Here is a 22,733-nt window from a genome sequence, read left to right as displayed (position 1 = left end):
TACCACATGTTAGCTTAACCAAAAACAGAAATATAGAATGGGCAGACCTAGGAGAAAAAGTCACGAGATGGGAGAAACAGACAGAACTAGAACTGTCAGAACAAGGAATACAAGTACAGAAGTTGAATTGGATAACTCAGACCAACCCAGCTGTGCACTTGCAGTCTAGCAAAGGCAGCTGATTGACACTCCTATTAAAGGAGGAAGAGAATGCCTTACGAGACATACCAGAGACTCTCTGGTCATCAGGGAAATCAGATGTAGGACTTATTCGTACAGCAGGACCAGTTACTATCAGGCCAAAATCAGCATTTAGACCACAAAAAAGACAGTATCCCTTAAGAAAAGATGCAGAGGCAGGGATAAAACCTATCATAGCAGCCTTACTTAAAGGGGGAATACTGGTAGAATCTCCCGATTCACCATGTAACACACCCCAATTTCCAGTTAAAAAAGCCAACGGAGAATGACGTATGGTCCAGGACTTACAAGCTGTAAATGACATGGTAATATCAAGGGCACCCACAGTGCCAGACCCACACACCTTGTTGAATGATTTAAAACCTCAACAAAAGTATTTTTCTGTGGTAGACATCAGCAATGCGTTCTTTTCGATACCGATACACCCTGACAGCCAGTATTGGTTTGCATTCACATTTCAGGGAAAAAGGTACACATATACGCGACTACCACAGGAATATTGTGAAAGTCCAACAATATTCTCACAAGAAATGGCAAGCAACTTGGCGGGATTCACCCCACCAAGAGGCAGTCAGATTTTACTTTATGTTGATGACATCTTGCTGGCAACCCCCACCCAGCAGGATTGTAGAGAAGATAGCATAGCACTTCTATGATTTTTAGCCACTGGAGGACATAAAGTAAATAAAAGTAAACTGCAGCTTTGGAAAAAACAAGTCAAATACCTGGGATATGTAATATCTAAGGAAGGTAGAACATTAGATGAGGACAGAAAAATAGCAATTTTGCAAGCACCAAAACCCACTGCCAAGAAGGAAATGATGTCCTTCCTGGGTACAACTAATTTTTGCCGGAGCTGGATTCCAAACTATGACTAGGAATCTGCACCTCTGACTGACCTTATATACAAAAAGCCTATGGCAGCACAGGATTTATTACAATGGACACCAGAGGCAGAATCTGCCTTCTGTAAATTAAAGCAGTTAATAGCGTCCTCATTAGTTCTGGGATTGCCAAACTATCATAAATGTTTTTTCCAAACTGTAGATTGTAAGCAGGGTTACATGACATCAGTATTGACACAACAGCATGGGGATAAGCAACGCCCCATTGCTTACTATTCATCACAACTAGACCCAGTGGCACGGTCCTTACCTCACTGTGTACAAGCAGTAGTTGCAGCTGCAATGGCAGTACAGGCTTCGGTATCAGTAGTCTTGTTCCACCCTCTCACTTTGAGAGTACCTCATGCAGTCGCGATTATTTTACTACAAGAAAAGGTAGCATATCTTTCCCCTGCTAGGAATCTTTCCTGTATGACTATATTGTTGAGCCAACCTCATATGACAATTGAATGATGCACGACTTTAAACCTTTCAACTCTGCTCCCGACCCCTGCAGATGGCACACCACACAGCTGCTTGCAGGTAATTGAGCAAAAGACACTACCTAGAAAAGATCTCACAGATATCCCTTTGGATGATGCCAAAGTGACATACTACGTGGATGGTTCGTGCAAGAGGGGTCCTGCAGGACAGAACCTAGTAGGATATGCAGTAGTCTCTGATACTGGGATTATAGAAGCAAAGCCTTTACCACACAACTTATCTGCACAGGCAGCAGAATTGATTGCTCTGACACGAGCATGTACCTTAGCAAAGGGTAAATGTGTAAACATCTTTACTGATAGCCAGTACGCTTTTTCTACTGTACATGTTTTTGCGCAACAGTGGAAAAACCGGGGAATTATAACATCTACTGGCTAACCTATAAATCATGCACAGTTTATTTTAGATCTCTTAGAATCTATTCAGTTACCTCAGAAAGTAGCCATTTGTAAATGCACAGCTCATACCAAGCAACAAGATAGAATTTCAAAAGGTAATGTGAGAGATGATACAGCTGCTAAACAAGCAGCCATAGAAGTATTTCTTTTAAATGAGGAATTACAACCCTCTGAGATTTTAGATTTAGAAATGTTAAAAACAATGCAGACACTTGCTATGCAAGCTGAAAAACAACGATGGATAAAACGAGGCGCAATCCTCAAAAAGGGGCTGTACATCTCTAGAGAGGGAAAACTGATACTACCCTCTAATTTGTTCCGATATGCAGCTTTGTTGAGCCATGGGCAGAGCCATGTCTCAACAGGGGGGATAGTACAGCTGGTGAACCAGGTGTTCACAGAGTATGGATTTACAAACTACTCTAAAAAATTTTGTTTGATGTGTCAGATTTGCAACAAACATCATGCACAAGGGGTGATAAAACCCAAGCAAGGGAGTTTCCCTACACCACCATATCCATTTCACACTATCTGTATGGATTTCATAGAACTGAACAAATTTGAAAATAAGAAGTATTGTCTTGTCATTGAAGATATGTTTTCCAGATGGGTGGAAGCCTTTCCAACTAAAAATCCAGATGCAGCCACGGTGGCAAAAGTTCTTGTCAAAGAAATCATTCCCAGATTCGCTATTCTGGAAAGAATCTACAGTGACAATGGTACACATTTTGTAAATCATACCATACAGCAGTTGAGTAAGCATTTTGGTATTTCTTTAAAAAATCATTGTGCATACCATCCACAATCTGCAGGGCTAGTTGAAAGGCATAATGGTATTCTAAAAAACAAGCTGAGAAAATTAATAGCTGAGACAGGGAAAAACTGGTTATACTGTTTGCCCCTGGCACTGCTGAGCATGAGAACTGTTCCTACAGCAAAATAATTGACTCCTTTTGAAAAATTATTTGGAAGGGCTTATTACACACCCCAGTGGAAATTTCTCATGTCATCAGACCAGGAAATTGATTTTACGCTAGCTGAATATATGAAAAAGTTGTTGAATTCTAAACATCTGTTGCAGTTGAATTCTGTTTCAGATAGAAAACAAACCGAGACATCAGAAGCGGTGATGGACTGACACACATGGACTTGAGTGATACTGTTATATCATGGGCAGGTGTAATGCCATCATATGGAGCAACAAAATCAATCTGGGAACTGAGAAAATTGTCTAAGCTTCTTGAAGTAATGAGTAATGCAACCTTTACTGCCCTAGAGTTGGCGACTGATGAACTGAATGCCATGAGAACTGTAGTGCTTCAAAATCGCATGGCTCTTGACTTCACCCTAGCGGCGAGAGGAGGTTCATGCGCTTTAATCCAGGAGGAGTGCTGTTCGTATATTCCTGACCACAAGCACGAGATAGACAACCATCTCGAGGTAATTCAGCAGGTGTCAGCTATGACCAAACCAGGACCAAATCCATTGACGGACATTTTCCAGAAATTGTTTGGGAGGTGGGGCAGTGTCTTGATGAACATCCTGATTGCCATCTGTGTAGGAATAATCCTACTGGTGGTATGTGTGTGCTGCTGATTAAAAGATTAATAGACATTTCAGTTTCCGAAAACTTATACCAAGACGTTGAACTTGAATCACTAAAAAACTAAAAATGCTTTCATGAGCTTAAACTGAATGACTCTCTTAACTGCAAATCCTGAGCAGGAAAAGGATAGGGGAAGAAAAAACTGTTTATGCTTATCTTGAAAGTAGAATAAAAGTATTAAAAGGAGGGGAAATGTTAGAAAAATATGTAATAGTAATATGTATGCACTAAGCATTCGAGGTTTAAAAGGGTTAATACATTTATTCTATTCACACTGCATGAATCTGCACAGCTATTAGAAACTTAACAAGAAGCATTCTGTTTTCTGCTAATGTCAGCAAATAACAAGAAGTAATTCATTTCTACTAGTGTCATGAGACTTAACAAAGAATTATTGATTTTCTGCTTATGCCATGAGAAAGTACACAACTGCTAGAAGCTTTGATAAGGAACACAATAGATGCTTGAAAGTATAAACCATAGTCAGCACTACTTGCACCACAGCTAGAAATGTACCATGAATCTAGACAAAATGTAACACATGTATTAGAACTGCACAATTGAAGAAATGAAATGATTGAGATGGGCTAAAATAAGCCCAAGGCCAGGTTGTTTTTCTCAAAATGTTTTGCAAGCTAGAGAATAATCTTGACTAGTCAGCAATAAGTTTAGCAACATTTTCTGTAGAACATACAAAAAGCTGTATCCGACTACGTCAGCAATAGAATAGTAACAATTTCTGTGTAGCATGAAGAAGAACTGTATAAGAATAACATACTGATCACCAGAAAATCAGACAAACCTTGTGCCTACATGTTTTGTCTCCTTGCTGCAAGTAATAAAGGGTGCTTTGCTTGAACCTTATGTGAATTGGTCTTTGAAGTTTTTTCCTTTGACAGAAATGTGTGCGTTTGTTTGAAAACATTTCACCAGGATAACTGACCTGTTTCTGACATCACAAACAAAATTAATAATTTAACGTATATTACATATCGGTTTATTTCCGTTAACGCATATCCAGGCCCAGAAAGCTGTTGCCCAGTTAACAGAAAAGTACCCAAAATAGTCCTATAATATATGCTTTACTAATAGACGATGTTTAAACTCTATCATTTGTTATAGTCCAATTACTGCATATACCAAAGCTGGATTACTGTTTGTTTCTTAGCTGATGTTAAATTCCACTGATCTCTAATCATGTATATATTTCTCTGATATCATGTTTGCTAACTATTTAGAGCTTTTTTCCCCATGCTTTTTCTGAAAATGGACAACAATCCAGATGGAATTTCCTGATAAACAAATGTGAAAGAAAGAAAGAAAGAAAGAAAGAAAGAAAGAAAGAAAGAAAGAAAGAAAAAGTATATGGTAGGCATCTCTTACATGGACTGTCAGTACAGTCGACAACAGTTTTGTCAACACATTTTGGCAAAACAGCTGATTAAATATACTGCAAGATCATCTCCTTACCAGATATGAGACTATGCCCTTTCCCTAGTATTGTGAAATCTCAGAGTTTGACTATATAATTAGGAGGGGGTGTGGGGATGCAGTAGCCTAGTGGGGTTAACTGAGTCAACAAAGGATAAAGTAAAATAAAATAAATAAAAATATGTCAGTAGCCATTTAAGGACATTTCAGCTACATGGCTCCTGATTGCCAATGACTTACTTTATATATATATATATATATATATATATATATATATATATATATATATATATACATATATACACACACATGTATATATAGGTTTATTATCAAAATTCTGATAATCGCTAGTTTGAGTAATGACTTACTCAAACTGAATCAATGAAAATAACCACATTGTTTCCTCACACCACTGAATGTGGTAATGTCAATAATGTCAAAGTTGTCATTATCGACATTACATAACTTACCTTGATGTCCGGAGATGTCCTACACACACGTTTTGCAGGGGGGCCCCCACACCCCCTGTTGATTATAAATTCCAACTCCAAAATTGCATTACAGTGAGGAAAAGGGTATTTTTTCCCGATCCCCACTGTAGTGCAATCCAATTGTAAACAGAAACACTCAAAACCATGATTGGAAGCTACATGTCGATGTTTTGGAAGCGATGGGATTTCCACAATAAGTTGTAAACTTTTGCACCTAGACCCTCGAGCAAATGGCTGATGATAAGGTAAGTTTCAAATATTTGATAGTAAAATGCATATATATATATATATATATATATATATATATATATATATATATATATATATATATATATATATATATAAATATATATATATATATATATATATATATATATATATATATATATATATATATATATATATATATATATATATATATATATATATATATATATATATATATATATATATATATATATATATATATATATGTATGTGTGTGTGTGTCTATGTCAGATTATCAACTTTTCGGAAACTCAAAAAAATATCGAAGAAACCATATGATAGAGTTCCTGAAAATTTGAACATTCAAATATCAAAAAAAAAAAAAAACCCCACAAAAATCTACCTTTTTTCCACACCCCCTGCAAATTATATATACCAACTCTGAGATCGCACTACAGTGAGGAAAAGGGTTAATTTCCAGATCCTCGCTGTACAGTGATCTTCATTCAAAAGCTTCAAGTTTTCCAAAACTCGATCATTTGATCTGAACCATATGGAGTTCAAGTTTCTGAAAACTCAATCAACTGATAGACACCTACACAGATATTATATATATGGGGAAACTGAATATGGATGAATCCCCATTTGGGTGACATCTGTTTAGTCAACAAAATGTAGTCAACTTCACAGATGTGTGAGATTGCAGAATTCTTGGCGTAGTGAAATATGCTATTTCTCTGAGAATCTGCGATCTCAGTGTTAGTATATTTAATTAGCAGGTGGTGTGGGGGGCACAGCACCCCACATGGGGAGTGTGGGGGGGCTTGCCCCCTTCAAAAAAAACAGTATTTTACTTTGTTCCTTAAAGATTGTTTTGCATGCTCAGAGATTTTTGATTAGCACATACATAGTAGCACATCGACATTTGCAAAGCTGACGTTTTTGTTGTAGATCTTGTGAACATCAACATTTGGGTCAGTCGTCCTTTTTCAATAGACACATATATAGATATAGATAAAGATATATATGAACTAAGAATTACAATAGAGTGACAGTAGTAACCATAAATTATACTTAAACACTGATATAATTCCTGAAGTTTCAGTTCATGAAAATGGAATTTAATTTAATAACCATAGATTAAGTGTTACTGATTATCAGATTTTGTGTTCTCCACAATTGTCAGGACTTGCAACACTCATTCCCAGAATGTGGAGACTGAATGACTGAAAATCCAGAACTTACATATACCAAGTCCAAGATTGCCATTTCTCAAACTATTTTCTTTTCTCTAAGGTATGGTGACTTCTAAGTTGGTATATATAAGTTCAGGGCGTGTGGGGGGGCTTGCCTACACATTAGCAGCACAGGGGAGTTTGACCCTTGCAAAAAAAATAAGGTTAAAGGTGAAAAGCAATACTTGATATTCACTCCTCCTATATTTGTGGTCTTTTTTATCTGCAATTTGGACATTGGCATTGTGAGTCTCTGCATTTCAATAGAAAGCTAATATTGTACTACAGCTCAAATTATCTTAAATATTGTTCAGGAACAGGGTCAGAATAGAGTAGGTGTCTATGAGGAGGTTATTGTTGTTATATTGATAGAAACATCACTGCACAATGGTGGACCAGATCCATAAAACCTTACATATTATCACAAGCATTATTTATGGCTAAGTGATAGACAAAGTGTGCTAAAGTCTTTGAGATCACAAAGAGACAGACTTGATCAGACAACTAAACAAAAAAGGAAACTTTATCAGCAAGTATTCTAAAATAACTGGCTTCTTAGTGCAGGCAGTTTGTCGAAAAGCACCATCTGCTTGAACTTAGCATGAAGTGTGTGTGTGTGTGTGTGTGTGTGTGTGTGTGTGTGTGTGTGTGTGTGTGTGTGTGTGTGTGTGTGTGTGTCCGTGTGTGTACATGATCCAGAAATACACTGATACAGTGCTTAGACTTATATGTGACTGTGCACTGATTGGCAAGTAAAGTGATGGGATGGAGTTCAAACTTGCCAATTAGACATATACATCTGGTAGCTCCTAAGTGCAACTAGCACAATGTATTAATTCTCAGTCATTTATTCAGATTTATTTAATGCCTGAAAATTGTCCCATCCTTGGGACTATCTGTACCACACACACACACACACACACACACACACACACACACACACACACACACACACACAGATGCCCACACTACCTAACATCATTTGCATGTCAGGTTGCAAGTGAGAGGTAACATGGAAATGGGCAAGGCAATGTTGCACTAAGTTGTCATATATTTTAATATCCTTCAGAGAATGAGCACAGCATACATCTTTACCCCGACTGAAGAACAAGATTCTCCAAAAGGGTGTTAATGTATAGGTAGTGCCCAATAAAGTTTGCTACTTCACAATAGCATATTAAGATGCTGTGAAGCTCAGATAGAAAAAAGCAAATGGATGCCATCTTTTTACTATCACTAAACAAGGGACTGGTGTTTAGCAAAAGTAATTAAAAAAAAGTAAATATAACTAAAGGAATCATTTTAAGATCTGCTCAATCCATAGGAAACCTGCCTTATGTAGGAATGAAACTTGAATTTTACAACATTTTGTGAAAGACATAGTCTGAAAAGATTTCTAAACAAACATATTGTCACCAAGCCACTGCTTTGTCTTTGCACATAATTAACACTACAAAGATAATGAATGATTTTTTGATAAAATTAAAGAAAAACAAGGTGTGTGTGTGTGTGTGTGTGTGTGTGTGTGTGTGTGTGTGTGTGTGTGTGTGTGTGTGTATATGTATGTATATATGTATGTGTGTATATATATATATATATATATATATATATATATATATATATATATATATATATATATATAGGTCTACTGTATAAGTTCGAAAATACACTTCTTCAAATTCACACAGTAGACCCTGGGTTACGCAAAAGTGCACTTGAAAGTGCACTTTCGCGAAACCCGCTTCAGCGAACAGGCTACTATTGACTTTAGTGCAGTAGTTACGGACCTTAGGGTTAGGGCACGGGTCATGGTAAGGGGATAGCTAGTAGGACAGGCTATCCTCCACTGTGGTGTGGTAGTCACAGACCTTAGGGTTAGGGCACGGGTCATGGTAAGGGAATAGCCCTACTAGCTATCCCCTTACCATGACCCATGCCCTAACCCTAAAGTCCGTAAGTACCGCACCACAGTGGAGGACATAGCATGTTTTCCTGCTGTCCTCCACTGTGGTGCGATCCATTTGTAGAAGCTGAGTTCGCGAAAATGCACTTTCGAATAAGTGCACTTTCGTGTAACTGAGTGGTCTACTGCTCTTTTTCAAATACGTGGTATTCGATGAAAAGCAGTAGACCCATATATATATATATATATATATATATATATATATATATATATGTATATTATGCATGCTTGAGAGATAAAGGCAGACAGCATGAGAAACAGAGGCAACCCATCAGCATACAGTGCCTAAACAATAAGTATGAACCTCTAAAATCTGGGATTATTAACTGACTATAATCCTTACTGAATTACAAGCAAAGCAGGGACAGTTAAGAGGCATGAGGAGGACAATGGGTTGCACAGTGAAACACCTGAGATGCATTCACTCAACAATGTGGCAGTAACTGCTGGGCTAGTGTGTGTATGGGGGCCATTGTTTCTATGTATATGTGTCTGAATGTCCGTCTCTGGTTCTAAATGTGTGTGTGTGTGTGTGTGTGTGTGTGTGTGTGTGTGTGTGTGTGTGTGTGTGTGTGTGTGTGTGTGTGTGTGTGTAGACATTAAATACTTACATAACTTATATTTTGGTTGTAAAAATGTAAAATACTTCCTCCAACAAAAACAACTGCATATGTTACACCAAGTTTAAAATTAGTTTTGAAATATTAAGCAGAGGAATTACTTTACATCATAATATTAAAGTATATAGTAACACAAAAAATACAAAATAATTTAAGAGGTAGCCAGTTCTCTAAGTGCAATAATGTCCTTCAGGGTGAGCATGTCTAGGAATTAATACCCCTTCAGGAGTGGGAAAGAACTCCACCTTCAGGTCACATCTCTGGGTGTAAGTTTATTCCTTGATAATGCCTACTTTACTGGTTATTACTGTTTACTTGCCAAACTGACTAATTACTCATCTTTGTAAATCAGTCCAGGGTCTTTTGTGATTGCTAACAGCAAGCTGCTCCTCCAGTTTTCTATGTCTGTCTTTTTATCCGTCCTTATATTACTAATACAGAAGAATTACAACAATAAAGATTATGAAGAAGACAGAACTGTTGGAATACTTCACTGTGTATTTTATTTTGCTTTGGCTAAAAGCAGTCTGTGTTTCTGAATGTTCCCATGCCAGTTATTTGTGTTTGCTAATGCACTTGATAAAAGTATTTATACAAGCCTACCTTAAAGCTATTTGGACAGTCCAAAGAGTAGCCAGTAAGAAAGAGTCATCAGTTTAAACTGCAGACCTTTCCAGAATGAGTACCAGCTGTGTAAATATGCAGTCAGTGTGGAGGCAGCAAATGAGGTTACTGCATTTCAAATAAGAAAAATGTGTTAAATGCAAACATGCCTGTGGATCAAGTATGGTGAGTAACAGTGCAGTTAATTTGTACCAGAGTCATTTATTGTAAAGGTTCATTATGGCTGTAGTTGTTTACACTTACCCAAAATATATTTGCATTTCCTGTATAAGCGAATTTTCTCAATATGGTGATCTCATTAGCCCCCCTTTAACATATGTCTCATGATGTAGCTGATGGCATGAATCATAGTTTACTTGTTCAGTCACTTCAGCTATCAACAAGAAGTTACTTAAATATGCTGCCAGGCATTCACAAGAAGGCTGAATGTTTTCAATGGTTACACTGCTGTCAGTGACAGTTTATAGTCAGAGATTGGGTCGACAAAATGAAATACTTTGGCATTACTTTGTGATGTGCTAACTCTGAGTAAGAGTCAAAACATGCTAAAAATTCATTTTCTACATGGCCACTTTTGTTAGACAAACAGAATCAGTTGTGACCAATTTGCAGAGAGAAACAAAGGGCAATTCAAAGTTCTTGAAGTTGAAGATTTGTCACCAAATGTAGTGACACCAGGGATATGCACAGAAAACAGGAGATCACAACATTAATAAACTAAAAAAGGTATTACAGATATTATTAATTTTCTAGAAAAAGTGATTTGGCATAGTGCAAACAGCAGCCCTCAGCACCTCTATAAATTGAATAAAACAAAATGATTCTCTAATTGCATGAGTCTTAGTATATTTATATTTATTTAAAACTGAGTTGCCATTAACCACTAAGAGATGCATGACACACAGTTTAACATACTGTGCTATTATAACATGGAGGAATCTGAAAAATGTATTGCTAGGTCATCCCTATGGCACAGTAAAGCAGATTGTATCCATAATGCCAGCTGTCTGGGATGGATTACTAATGTGGAAGCTGAAGGGTCAGTTTGAAGGAAGAGAATCCAGTGACTAAAGGTAATATTTCATTTTTGTTGGGGGAGCAGGTCTCAGAGTTTCTGTGATAAATGGCACCCATAACTAGGATGGGGCAAGGAGGTGGTCATCCCAAGTGCAAGCTGTTAAGGGGAATAATCAATGGGGTCTAATGGAAGGCAAGTGCAGAAGTACCATTAATTTATAAGAAAGAAGAATACTGCAGCTTCCTAAGTGAATTCCAATCCTGTATTCTCATTGCTGAGTGTGTGCTAGTTGTTTGCTGCTACAGTTGCAGCACAGAAATATTTTTTTCCTCAAGTTAACTTTCAGGGATGAGGGGCGTGCCCGTAAGGGGAAGAATCCATGGTACCAAATGAACTAGTCTGGCTACAGCTCTGTCTCAGTGAACACAAAGGCTCTATTTGCACCAGGTAAGAAATACTCAAAGTGAAGGACATCTGTAGGCATTCATTATGCCATATACATGGCAATATGAATTACATGCCTGACAGTATCACTAATGTATATCTATCATCAATGAGGCAGTGGTAACTGATAGTGGGAGAAAGCACTCATGATATCTTCAATCAACTAACGTTTCAGAAGAGCAGAGGGCAAGTACCAAACGTCCTTTTCAGGACTGCTGACATATCTCTATTTAAGTTTTTGTGTTCTTCCTTCTTAATTGCCTGGGGAGGCTTGGGATACAGACTCCACTAGCAAAGGGTGTTACTGATACCTAGAAGAAGGACAAGGCTGTGAGATGGTCTGCCTAATTTTTATGATTTAAGCCCTTGATTTTCTTAGTGAGGAATTTTCTTATTAAGGAAGCATTGTGGCCATTCCAGCTGTGATAAGGATTTGGACAAGTACATTCTGAAAGAGGCATTATACTCAATGATCAACTTAATGATTGCCGAGTACAGTTGAAGTGATTGCATCACTAGCCTAGATGTCATACGTTTAGATAGAAGCTGTGAGATGAAACAGGACTTCTTAACAATAGTGGGTATCTGGTGATCAAAGGACAATTTAGTGTTGATACAGGTTTATGAATCCTTGACTATGGCAATTGTTCCATTAATATTGTCAAATGTTTGGACAAAACCATCCCAAAGTACACAATATCTATCTCTTTTTTTTTTGACACAAAAAAATGGTTGGCGCTTTCATCTACTCAGCGTAGATTTCATCAGGTGAAATCAGTAGATGAAGAGCGCAACCATTTTATTCAAAAAAAAAATAAAAGGAGATATTGTGTACTGTATTGGATCGTGGTTTTGTCCTGGGAACACTTTTGGTCTTGTGTTGGTTAGTAAGTGTCGGGTTCCTTGGACTACATTGTTGGAGATTGTCAAATGTTTGAAGCACCCGTGCAAAACCACAGTGATCCATATCTATCACTTTTGGCAATGCCATTGTCATTCCTTCAGATAGTATAGACATAAACATTTTATAATTGTGGTTTTAAATTGAAATTGGTCTGTATGTAATTGGGTCTGATGGTCTTTACTGTCTTTGGCTGACAGAGCCACCAAAGCTTTCTTCCTAAATGCTGGTACTCTTCCCCCTTTTAAAATATTGCTAAACAAAAGCTTCCAGATCTTGACCCCTTTCTTCCCTCCTAAATTCCAAATTTACACAGGAATGTCATGTTTTGTGGAGATTTTCCTGCTGCCTTATTATACTTTATCATTTGTATCTCATCCCTTCCTATATTAGCTATTAATTCATGAGCCTCATCTTCCTCTAACCTTGGTATAATTAAGTCTTTTATAAATATTTCCATTTGTGCCTTTGCTTATTTCCCCCTTCCTCAACACTATTCAAATGTCCATAGAATTTCAGAAATAATGCTAATGCCTGTAGAGGATTTCTGGCTATTTTCCTTGTCATAGGCTCCCTAAGTTTGTCAACAGTCCTTTCTGTCTTCTGTTACCCAAGTCATTTTGCAAAGAGTATTTGTACTCTGGAGTTATCAAAAATACTTGCTTAATAGCAACTTTTCTAAACTCATACAGATAATCTAAATACTCTTTATTATTTTCCTGTTTGCACACAATTGCTCCTCTTCTTATTCTATGAGATTATCCTTCTTCCACAATAATTTCTTTGACTAATTTAAAACTACTTTTTGAAATAAACATTTTATATAATTACTTTTGGGGCTGGAATAAATGTTTAAAGTGTTTTTTACTATGTTGTTTGAGAAACATTTACTTTTTTTTACTACTTACCTGTTTTATTCCTCAGAAATCAGGCATTTTTTCAGCTTAACCATGGACCAACCTACAGGTTCCCCAGTTCTTCCTTTTCCAGTCACAAAAAGAAGAAAATTAGTAAATACTTTTTGCCACCACAGCAAGCTGCTAAAGATCCTCAGCCACAGATGGGTGCATTGCTGTGTCCATTTCTGGTTCCTCTGATCATTCAGCTTTTTCCTTGACTCCCTCTATTGTAGTCCCTGCAGCCTCCATGGACTGTGGATTAGACACCTTTGCAACTGTTGGAGTGCCCCTGTTGAGCAAGGGAGAGCAACTTTTGTTGGTCCTTGGAGAAGGGACATTGAATTCATCTCTGCCTACCCAAACTATTATAACTATCCATAGGAGTTTTTTTTTCTTGCAAACGTGGATCTGCTTTTTCAGTAATTCTCATCAAAAAGACCCAGAAGCTTAGATATATATATTCTCCTGTCTCATTCACAGGAGTAACTTATTGGGTTTAGTTCAGGCTCTTGACTGTTCAAGTTCTTCTGTTTTTGGTAAGAGAAAAAGGGATTCTTCATTTTCTAAACAGGTTTATGAATTTGAACCATAAATTGATTGTGACTGGACAGATTCTATTCAATGAGTCAAATAAACTATATTGTCATTTAGGATTCCATAAGTGCAGCCTAAATAAAATTACAAATGTCAGCTCACAAGAGAAATGCAGTGCGAATAACATAGATAAAGCGGAATCTGAGAATAACATAAGAAAGAAAATAACACGTATGACATGTAAGAAATAGTTCACATTATATAAACACACTCAATACCCACTGTCCAATGATAAATAATAAATACCTACCACCAAACCCTTGCATCGTTAAGATAGAGAATAGACAGAGACTAGTGAATAGCAGCTGTTTAGTTACCATATCACACTTGTTAACCTTAGACGTGACTCAGTACAGCCATCATATTGCATAATAGCAATACTGGCGGTAATTGCTCAGAGCAGCAGGATTAAATGAAAAAAAGCAATTTAGATGCATCAGGTATTATGGTTGGTGTCTACATTAATAAGTTTCACAGCTGTAGGATACAAACTGTTCCTGAATCCGGTAGTCCTACAGCAGAAGCTGCGGTACCTCCTTCAATACACAAGTTGTGAGAACCAGTTGTGGGCCAGATGAGTCGAATCAGCTAGTATTTTGTGTGTTCTCTTTCTTGCTCTTGTAAAGAAAAGCTCCTGAATAGTAGGGAGGTTTGGACCCAAGATTTTCTCAGCCACCCTCACCACACTCTGTAGTTTCTTCTTCTCAGCAACTGTGCAGTTGCCAAACCATGTTATGAAGTTGCTAGTGAGGATGCTCTCAATAGCTCCCCTGTAAAAAGTGGTAAGAGCAGACAGTGGGAGCCTGGCCTTTTTGAGCTTTCTCAGGCGTTGAAGCCTCTGTTCAGCCTTCTTGATCATATGGTTGGTATTAACAGTCCAGGGGAGGTCATCTGAGACATGACGGCCCAGGAACTTGGCTGTTTTAACTTTCTCTACTACTCCCCATTGATAGTGAGTTGTTGGTGAACTGTTGCCTCTCTCATGAAGTCCCTAATCATTTCTTTGGTCTTATTAACATTCAAATCCAGATTGTTCCTATCACACCAGGTAGTCAAAGTGTTCACCTCATCCCTGTAGTTATGTTCATTGCACCACTAATGGTATGCAAACTGGAGCGGATCAAATGATGTAGGCAGACCCTCAGATAGATGATTCTTCACAATCCTCTCAAAGCACTTCATGATGTCTGAGGTTAAGGTGACCGGTCTGAAGTCATTGAGGCAGGTAGAGTTGGGTTTCTTTGTAAGTGGGACAATACTTGTTTCCTTGAAATGTGAGGGAACTTTCTCCATAGCAAGGGATGAGCTGAAGATGTCTTCCAGTACCAGACATAACTGATCAGCACACCGCTTCAACGGCTATTCTATTTTGTCGTCTCAGATTTCTGATTCAGGTTCAGAGGAGAGTATGGCTTTTGCCATTCCCTTTGAATGAGTCTCTAGTTCTGAAACTATTTCCAGAATGAATCAGTTGTTTCACTGGGAACATAATGACATTCTATAGTCCTTAAAGAATTATTATGATTCATTGCAACTGGATTTTCCTGAAATTACTCCATTTCCTCCTGTCCTTTCACAATGGGTAATTTGCCTAACAACCTGACTGCTGTCCCAAAGAAAGCAGATAGCTTGTATAAAGTTCCTCAATCTTCTAAGTTTTTATATAATGATCTCAGATCAGACCTAGCAGCTATTGTTCTAGTAAATTCAGCTGCTGCTAAACATCTGATTAATAACATTCCTCTCATTTTGAGTTGGGAAAATGTTTTTTAGGACAAAGAAGGGAAGGTTTTTTGATAGATTTAGGAAAATGATATCCTTTTGCAACACTTCATTCTTGAATTCTCAACTGTCAAGAACATGTTAAAGTTTATGCTTGCCTCTTTTGAGAACATGAGGAGTATTATGACATCTCTTTCTTCTTCTGAAGAAAATATTTATTTGTGTAACTTAATTGTTTCTCTTAATTAGCTACCCCCTGTTTAAAATGTGCTTATGATTCTGCTAATGCCATTTCTAGGGTTGTGGCCACTGGAATTGTCATGATGAGGTTTACTTGGTTGTGTATTCCAAACTTTCCAGATGATGTTAAAACTGAAATCCTGAATTCTCCTGTACCAGAGAGTTAGCTTAGGGACCATCTATTGCAGAGGTGCTCAAAATGTATGATGAGAGAGGTAAACTGATTCAAGGGATTTCACAGATTTTTCTGCCTTCCTTTTCCAAATTTACCAAGGGGTTTAATGATACCCTTACAACCTTAAAAAAATAAAAAATAAACACAGCAAGCTGCTTGTAAGTGCATGTTTAAACTTCAATGGCAGGGAGGTTCCAAAATGAAAGGAGGACCCCCACCAATAAAGAACAGTGTAATAAGTCTGAATGACTATATACAAGACTCATATCCCACCCCTACCCTGGCAAATCCTTAATCCTTGCAGAAAGTCTGAATTTGTATTTCTATCTCTGGAAACAGCTTTCTTCAGACAGATGTCTTTTGAAAGTAATCCACCAAGGTTACAGATGGCAGCAAGTGTCTCTCCCTTCTTTTTTTGAAGGATTCCCCCTCTTCTGCCACATCAAACCTCTTTTTCCTCCTATCCTTCAGCATCTGCTGTCTTGGGGGTGATACAAGCAGTCCATTTTCCTCTTCTAGCAGAAAGGTTTTATTCAAAGATGTTTCTGGTGGCAAAGAAAGAAGATTCATGGATACTGGTCTTAGATCTTTCCTTTCTAATCCTGTTTGTGATAGTGCCCAATTTCAAAATGTTATCCCTTCAAAACTTGTTACCTGTCATTCTCATTTCACATTAGATTTAAAACACACATATTGTCACATTTCAGTAGATCCAGATTTCAGATGTTTCTTCAGCTTTTCTGTGTCTGGATCATTTACCAACTCTCTGCATTACCACTGCTCCAAGGGCATTCGTGTCTAGCTCCTGTGATAACCCATTGCAGACTGCAAAGTATTCAGACTCTTCCTTGTTTAGAGGACTTGCTTATCTTTACAAAGTCTTTTTAAAAGTGCTTCAAATCTCACCTGGGTGATCAATCATCTACACAGACTAGGTTTCCGGCAGAATATACAAAAGTCTTGTCTGACTCCTCACAGGATTGTTTTCTTTGTGTGTCTTCTGGAAACCTCAGTTCAAAGAGCTTTCATTCCACAGGAAAAAAGTAGATCGGTATCTAGATTCATTTCTGAGTTTTTTCTACTCAGACTACTCTCTCACAAGGACATTTCTCAGGATCTTGAATTTCATGTTTCTATAATTTTTATGATTCCTTCAGCAAGATTCCACATTAGAAAAATCCAGTGGTATCTAAAATCTGTCACAACATCACCATACCCTGTCATTCCATATTCCAGTTTTGGGGGGTTGTAACAAGGAATATTCAGGGGTAGAGAGCCCAAATCCATCAAAATCCAGGTCTCACATTTTTCCTTCCTACTCTAGCACAGTCTGTCTCTACAGACACCTCGGACTTTGATAAGAAAGCAGCATCTATGGTGATAAAAATGCAGGGTCTTTGAAATGGAAATGAAAGACCCAAACAAATAAATGTAAAAAAGTGATGGTACTTATAAATGCTCTCATCTCTCTCAATCATCTATAGTCCCAAACAGCATTACAAGTATTTTCAGACAAACAAAACTACAGTGATGTCACACATAAACAAAAGGGGGGGGGGCACATTATATCCTCTGCGCAGACTAGCCATGGTAGACTAGAATATAGTTTTCCAGCACAATCTCAGTCTATAGGCATTTTTAAACACTGTCAGAGCTAAATTGTGTGGCAGAAAAGTAGAGCAGAACCAGGACAGACCCTCACAAATGGAACAGGAATTAAAGTGTCTTAAATTAACTGATCCAGTTATGGGGTACACCTCAGATAGTTGTTTTTGTAGGATTCATGTTGATTTGTCAAAGACAGTTTCAGCAAACACAAAAAAATCAAAAGCAGTGCACTGAAACCACTTTCAGTGAACATTAAAATAATGTTTTGTAAGGAGGGAGAAAGCCCCCCCCCCCCCCACACACACACACAATCATTTGGCAAAATGCCTTTGATTTCTTTTAATTCAACAAAACTACCTTTAACAAGATGACATGTTCCCTTTTTGTCTCAGTCACAAACAAGCAGTTGGTAAAATTCAGCTGTAGGACTCCATGCAAGCAGTTCTGGGAGAAAGATGTTTTTATCTTTACCTTCAGCAGGAATGTTGCTGTATGCTTTTTCACCTTTTCCACTAATATCCAAGGTCATTCTAAAGACTCAGGGGGACTCTCCAAAGATCACTAATGGCCAGAGGCATTTACTACAAGCTTCCTGACATACTCTACCCATTCACACAAGACAAGGGGTGTTTAATACACCCCAACCCTAAAACTTGCAACTAGCTGATTAGATAATACAATCTTAATACCTTGAGGCACCAATTTCCTGAAAATATTCAGCAGGTATTAAAAGCAAGAAAATCTGCTACTAGAAAATCATATATTAGCAAACTGAAGAAAAAAAAACATTTCTAGTTGGGGCCAAAAAAGAACCAACACTGTTTCAGGGTTAGAGTTTTTATGGTAATACGTTATTTGAGTGAGTTAGTATCCTCTGGTTTATCTTATGCCTCCATCAAGGTTCATTTGTCAGCCATTTTAGCATGCCTGCCCATGGATCCCCCTCTTTCAATGCACTCTCACATAAAAATGTTTTTGAAATGGGTGTGACACACTAAGCCTACTAGAAAACAGGTGGCTTCACCTTGGTTAAGTTTGTGTTGGAAAAATTAATTATCAGTTTGACCTGTGGCTGTTAACATTGAAAACATTTTAACCAATTGCTCTGATCTCTGCAAGAAGAGTATCTGAGTTGCTTGCTCTTATAGTGGGCCAGCCTTATATCATATTTCACAAAGATGGTGTTTATTTGAGAACTTATCCTTCATTTATGCCTAAAGGGGGTATCCAAGTTTACTTTAAGATAAGCTGTCCATCATTCCTTGTATTCTTTCCAGATCTTAAAAGTGAGGGAGAAAGGATACTCCATACCTTGCCTGTTCTTAGACAACAAGTACTTGCTTGTCAGAACAAAATCATTTAACAACTCTAATCAGTTGTTCATTTCTTGTGAATGAAAGAAAAAAGGACAACCAGTGTCAAAATGGACTATTTCCAAGTGGCTGCTTAAATGCTAAGACCTTTTGTTATATCAACCACAAGAAGGCAATTCCAGGCAGGGTCAAGGCTTATTCTACCATGCCTTGGCTTCATCTGTGGCTTTTTGGAAAATATTGGATTCTGTAAGTATTCTAGAGTCTGCAGCTTGGTACTCTGTGTATAACTTTACTAAACCCTATATAGCAGTTTCCTTTTCCAGTTCTAGAACAGTTTGCTAGGACCATTCTCCTGGGGCTTCTGAACCCACAACCTTCGTCTTCCTCCTCCTCCCAGCCATTCTAAGCTATGACAGTCTACCCACTACTGCAGCAGTGACTGAGATGTTGAACATAGTACAGTTGTGTAACTAAACTTACCATAATAGTAGCTGCCCAAATGCTCACTGCTGCAGTAGTGACTGAGATGTTGAACATAGTACAGTTGGGTAACTAAACTTACCATAATAGTAGCTGCCCAAATGCTCACTGCTGCAGTAGTGACTGAGATGTTGAACATAGTACAGTTGAGTAACTAAACTTACCATAATAGTAGCTGCCCAAATGCTCACTGCTGCAGTAGTGACTGAGATGTTGAACATAGTACAGCTGTGTAACTAAACTTACCATAATAGTAGCTGCCCAAATGCTCACTACTGCAACAGTGACTGAGATGTTGAACATAGTACAGTTGTGTAACTAAACTTACCATAATAGTAGCTGCCCAAATGCTCACTGCTGCAGTAGTGACTGAGATGTTGAACATAGTACAGTTGTGTAACTAAACTTACCATAATAGTAGCTGCCCAAATGCTCACTGCTGCAGTAGTGACTGAGATGTTGAACATAGTACAGTTGTATAACTAAACTTACCATAATAGTAGCTGCTCAAATGCTCACAGCTGCAGTAGTTGCTCCCTCCCTCCATTCATCTTATTTTGGGATGCCTTTATTTTCCTAGCATTGTCTTTGACAGTGCTTTACTCCCCACTTTCTGAATGCTCTGAAAGACTTGGTAACCAAACCTCTCTTTTTTGGTCAGCTCTGCTCAAGCTGACTAATGGTTTGGGGACATTTAAGGTGCTCTGAAGCTTTGGAAGCTGGCTGACTGTTATATCCTTAGTAGAATATAACCCATATAGCTAAGGCTACTACTGCAGTTAACATTCAAACATCTACCGCAACTGTACTTTCTTAGGCCTTGGGGTTCAATGTGAGAAATCAACATTAAAACCACTATTTGCTATAACTGATTACTAACATAATTTCTAATTTGTATGTTTGACCACAGACAAATGAGCTAGTATAAAACATTATTGTAAATAGTTTGTGCTGGTTCTTTGCCAGTGCTGTCAGCGTGGATGTTGAAATTGTTTTGTACTAATACTAAAATATGTGTAACACACAACTGCAACAGATTTATTAATATTTTTGAAGTATAAGTACCATGATTCAGAACTCCAAATTATCAGTATCATAATTACAAAATCATTATACTGGATGGCAATGATTATACAGTAGGAGGTTAACACCTTCAGATAATAATTGTTAGCTACTGTAAAACAGAGTTCAGCATTTTCCCTTTGGATATTTAGACAATCTGCAATATGTGAACAGTGACATAGCTGGCTGATTGGTGCTTTTGTCTATGATGACATGTAATGGAAGGATAAATGGACTGAATGACAAGATTTGAAGAAAACCTTTATGTGGTGAGATGCATGAGGCACAAGCATAGGCTGTATATGTTGATAATGGGCATGGTAAGATTCATCATAAGGCTTGCATAGCAGGCTGTATGGACTTGACACAATTGATTGTCAGGGAAATGCATGATTATGTTGTACAGGCATGCAGGACTACAGTTGGTTTCTCTGTATAAACTGAGTAAATCTAAGAGGAATTGAGAGCTTAATATAATTTTAAGAAAATTTATGCAAGAATAAGGCAGCAACTAAATGGGTTTCCTACTACTGGAATTTAGAATACGGAAATAAATGAATGAGGTAACCCAAATGACTCAGACTCAGTTAAGACAGTAATTTGTGCCTAAATAGTCATCTTTGAGTAGATTTCTGCTATTAATATCATAAGAGGTTACTAGGCTAATGGCCCTGGGGCCCTTACAAGCATAGCCAAAAGTTTATCCCCAAAAAAGAAACCTCAGTCAGCACCTGTCGTGAGGGACACAGGTGGAACACCTGGGACAAATGTACGGTTTCCCATCCACTTATCAAGGTTGCACTTGAAGAGGGTCAGTGAAGTACTCTGACATGTATGGGAAGTCTATTCCAGAGATGGAGAAGCCTCTGGGAGACAAACCTGTTTCTCCAGCAAGTTTTGTTAATGTCACATATTAGATTTAGGCCTTTTGAGCAGGTAGTGCACGTAGTCTTATAGATATGGAGCATCTCTAGTAGGGCAGGGTCCGAGATTGCCTTGTAGGTGAGACACAGATCACCTGGGAGCAGTATGTATGATATCACGTAGACTGATAGTGATTTGAGCCTGTCTGCATAGGACAGGTGTTGGAGGTCCTGGATTCTCTTTGTGAGGTATTTCTGTGTTTTTTCCAGTTGGTGCAGGTGTTTGGAGAAGTACATACCAAACAAGGCGTTATACTCAATTATTGGCCTAATGAGGGAGGAGTATAGAGAGTTTTTTTTCCTGGATGCAATCCCTTTACTTATGAGATGAACCAAGTAAAAGGCTTTTCTGACCACTGCCACTACATTATGGTCGAATGTGAGGTTGTTGTCAACTTGTGTACCCAGGCCTCTCACCACAGGTTGTGTGTTTAGGGGGTTGGTGTTGATGTGGTAATCAGTAGAGGCCGTGTTTTTGCCAGATGGTATGACAATACATTATTTTGCATTTAACTTAAGGCCATGACTTTGGCAGCAATCATTCATTGCTGTGAGACCAGCTTTTAGTATGCTAACATCATCTGGGGAGACAATGACAGCACCCAACTTACAGTCATCTGCAAACTTGGTCAGCCACAGGCCTTTTGTCTTTGCCTGGACCTCTAAAAAAAAGTAGATGCCAAACAGTAGGGGACACCACTAGTGACAGGTCTACTGTCAGAGGTAGACGTGCCTATTTTGACCTTGTGGGTCCTATTGATGAGCCAGTTGGCCACCTACCTGATGAGATAGGGATTTACGACAAGTTGTGTTAGCTATTTGATGATGCCTGAGTGGGGTATTGTGTCATAAGCTTTGGCCAAGTCAAGGTAAGTTGTATGTACTGACTTTCCCTTATCTAGGGCTTTGGTGACAGTCTCAAAGAAGTCATCCAGGTTCAACTGGCAAGACCTGCCTTTGACAAATTCAAATTGTGTGGGGTCAAGTGCTTGGAGATTGCCTATGTCCTTGTTTATGAGATCCATAATAATATGCTCCATGACTTTACAGGTCAGACTTGTCAAGCTAGTGGGGCGATAGTTTCCAGGGTCAGTAGTGGCACCACCTCTGTGCAAGGGGATGGCAATGGCAGTTCACCACTCTGCTAGAATGAAGCCTGTACTTACGCTGTGGTTGAACAGGGTTCT

This window comes from Protopterus annectens, chromosome 16.part0, assembly GCF_019279795.1.
Source record: "Protopterus annectens isolate FY-2018-M chromosome 16.part0, PAN1.0, whole genome shotgun sequence".
Taxonomy (NCBI): Eukaryota; Metazoa; Chordata; order Ceratodontiformes; family Protopteridae; genus Protopterus; species Protopterus annectens.
The sequence above is the reverse complement of the archived record's forward strand: the minus strand, read 5'-3'. Positions refer to the sequence as shown.